The sequence below is a fragment of the Gossypium hirsutum genome, chromosome A07 (assembly GCF_007990345.1).
Source record: "Gossypium hirsutum isolate 1008001.06 chromosome A07, Gossypium_hirsutum_v2.1, whole genome shotgun sequence".
NCBI lineage: Eukaryota > Viridiplantae > Streptophyta > Magnoliopsida > Malvales > Malvaceae > Gossypium > Gossypium hirsutum.
The window spans coordinates 80,279,104-80,283,209 of NC_053430.1; positions in this window are offsets into that span (position 1 = coordinate 80,279,104).

Below are 4,106 nucleotides of genomic sequence, written 5' to 3' on the forward strand. Positions count from 1 at the left end.
CCCAAGAAGCTAACCTCTCTTAACCAGAACTCACAATTACTGAACTTAGCATATAACTGCTTATCCCGCAAAATTTGCAACACTAATCTCAGGTGCTCAGCATGTTCGGTCTCATCTCTTGAATAGACCAAGATGTCACCAATGAACACAACTACGAACCGATCCAAATATGGTCTGAAGATCCGATTCATCAAATCCATAAATACCGCAGGGGCATTAGTGAGTCCAAACGGCATCACTAAGAATTCGTAGTGACCATATCTCGTTCTGAAGGCAGTTTTGGGTATGTCCGAATCTCGAATTCGCAACTGATAATAGCCCAATCTCAAATCTATTTTTGAGAACACTGAGGCTCCCTTCAGTTGGTCGAACAAATCATCGATACGCGGTAACGGATATTTGTTCTTTATTGTCACTTTATTCAGCTGACGATAGTCAATGCACAACCTCATGGTTCCGTCCTTCTTTTTCACGAACAATACTGGTGCACCCCAAGGTAAGAAACTTGGTCGAGCGAAACCTCTATCCGTCAATTCTTGCAACTGAGCTTTCAACTCTTTTAACTCGGTTGGTGCCATACGATACGGAGCTATCGAAATCAGCATAGTCCCAGGTACAAGCTCAATACCAAACTCTATCTCCCGAACAGGTGGTAAACCCGGTAATTCTTCAGGAAAAACATCCGGGTATTCACAAACCACCGGCACAGATTCGGATTTCTTTTCTAATTCTTTGTCATCAAGTACATACGCAAGGTATGCTTCGCACCATTTTCTTACATATTTTTGGGCCAACATTGAGGATATTACAGCTGGCAACCCCTTTAAGTCCGTAGACTCAACTCGGATTATCTCGTTATTTGCGCACCTCAAATCAATAGTCTTGCTTTTGTAGTTCACAACTGCATCATGCGCGGTCAGCCAATCCAAACCAAGAATAACATCAAATTCATCAAATGGCAAAAGCATCAAGTCCGCCAGAAAATAGGAACCTCGAATTACTAGGGGACATTCCTTACACACTTTGTCGACAAGCACGTAACGACCCAAGGGATTTGACACCCGAATTACGAACTCAGTAGACTCAATAGGTAAAGTCTTACTGGATGCTAAGGTTTCACATATGTAAGAATAAGTAGAACCGGGGTCAATCAAAGCAATTACATTAGTATCAAAGAGAGTAAAAGTACCGGTAATAACATCAGGCGAAGAAGCATCCTCGCGGGCACGTATAGCATAAGCTCTAGCAGGCGCACGAGCCTCGGATCTGGTCTTAGCATCTCTAGATCCTCTCTGACCACCGCTAGCATTACCCGTATTTCTAGATGGTCTACCTCGAGCAGTGGTAGCACCCGGTTTCCCACTCTGATTTACATTCTGTTCAGACAGCCTCGGGCAATCTTTAATGAAGTGGTCAACTGATCCGCACTTGTAACAGGAGCGGTCAGGGAATCTACAACTCCCCGAATGCCATTTACCGCAATATCGACATTCCGTTCTATCTCAACGTTCGTTCCCAACACTGGCGACCGAAGTGCCTCGTGTACCCACAGGGGGTCGATCACGATCTCGTCTAAAAAGGCCCGAAGTGCCTCTAGACCGGCCCACATCATCTCGAAATTTCTTCGATGCCTGTTGAAGAGACTTTCCCGAGGATCTTTTACGAAACTCTCCAGTTCCCACATCAACTTTTGTTTTTCTTTTCTAAGCTCTTCGGCTTTACAAGCTCGCTCGACAAGTACTACGAACTCTCGTATTTCAAGAATGCCAACGAACATTTTTATATCTTCATTCAGCCCATCCTCGAAGCGTTTACACATGATAGCCTCGGACGAAACACATTCCGAGCGTATCTACTAAGTCTAACAAATTTTCGCTCGTAATCAGTAACTGACATAGAACCTTGCTTAAGCTCAATAAATTCCTTCCGTTTTTGATCAACAAATCTCTGACTGATATAGTTTTTCCGAAACTCAGTTTGGAAAAACTCCCAAGTTACTTGCTCTCGGGGCACAACAGAAGTCAGAGTACTCCACCAATAGTAGGCAGAATCGCGTAGCAAGGAGATAGTACACTTTAGGCATTCATCGGGTGTACAAGATAGCTCATCGAGTACCCGGATAGTGTTGTCCAACCAAAATTCAGCTTGCTCGGCATCGTCGCTATCCGTAGCTTTAAATTCAGTAGCCCCATGTTTTCGGATTCTGTCAACTGGGGGCTTATTTGACCTTATTTGGTCAGTTACCGGAGGTATTGTAGGTGCGGGGGTGGTATTTGTCGGGAATGGAGGTTGTGGAACAGCCGTATTAGTTCGAATGTATTGGTTGAACCAATCATTCATCACGCTATAGAAAGCTTGTCTAGCTTCATCATTCGGGTTACTAGCATTAGGTTGAGAGTCCGCCGGCGCTGTCTCTTGTGCGGGAGCAGGCGCTACACTCTCAAGATCATCAGCTACCACTCGGTCGGGATCGGGATCCATTACTATAAATAAACACATTTACAATTGTCAGAAATCACCACACTATCAAATAATCACATAAAATGGCATGTATAGCTAGACCCAACGCATTACGGTAGTCTAGAATTGACTAAACCGTAGCTCTGATACCAATCAAATGTAACACCCCGAACCGAGACTGTCACGGAGTCGAACACGAGGTGTTAACAGACTTTAAACCACTTATAAAAAATTTCCCAGACACTGCCATCTGAGTACTAGTCGCTTAAAAAATCATATCTTGAGTTCAGAAACTCAGATCCAGTTCCGTAAATTTCCCCGAAACTAGACTCATATTCCATCTAAATATTTTTTCTAGAATTTTTGGTTGGGCCAATTAGTACAGTTTATTAGTCAAAATCTCCATGTTACAGGGATTGACTACACTGACCTTTGCGTATTACGACTTGGATATCTCCCTGTACAGGGCTTCAATACTGATGTCGTTTGTTTCCATAGAACTAGACTCAAAGAGGAATCTATACATATATGGCATGACTCCTAATTATCTCTGGTTAATTTATAATGAATTTCCAAAGTCGAAACAGGGAATCCAGAAACCGTTCGGCCCTGTCTTACGAGAACCTGAATATCTCTTACATACTGTCCATATGATCGTTTGTTACTTTCCTATGAAATAGATTCATCAAGGTTCGTTTACATAATTTATTCACTATTTAATTCCATTCCTACTATTTTTAGTGATTTTCCAAATCTACATCACTGCTGCTGTCAGCATCTGCCTTTAAGGTAGACTTTACCTATTTCATAGTTTCCATGATTCAACTAGCCCTTTTAGCATAATAGCACAATTTATGATAGTGATTAACCATTCCCATGGCCAATCCTTGTCAAGCATATCCACACCTCTCAATAACCATATCCATACCAATGATTATAACATTATACTTAAACATATATAAGCCATTTTCGTATGGCTATCCAAATTATACAGTCCAAAGGGTCCATGACCCCCAACAAAAAGGGTAGTCCTATACATGCCATTTCGAAGTTCAACCAAAATTGTACCAAAAGGGGGGGCTTTGATAGTGTGGGCGACTTCGACTTCAAAATCCCGAGTCCGATAGCTGGAGAACCAAATCTATAAAACAGAGAATCAAGGAGACGGAGTAAGCAATTTATGCTTAGTAAGTTTTGAGCAAGGGATTCCAGCACAACAAAGTATAGCATTCATGTAGCTAAACGGATAATTCATATGCACAATTTTTCAATATCATACTTACTTCACATTACAACCCTTTATTCATACACAAAGATCAACTTAGCCAAAGGCCGGTAGCTCATTATCAACTGAGCGAATACTTATTTGTAAGGGCTCAACTAATTAAAGCACATACGAAACATACCTTAATGTTGGATGTTTCAAGCGTATTAACTGAAATTTTTACAGCAAGATCATTCATTCCCAACTCACGTACCTTCGGAATTTAACCGGATATAGCTACTCGTTCAAATGCCTTCGGAACATAGCCCGTTTAGTAACTCGCACAATGCCTTCGGGACTACCCGGATTAGTAACTCGCACAAATGCCTCGGGACTTAACCCGGTTTAGTAACTCGCACAAATGCCTTCGGACTTAGTACTC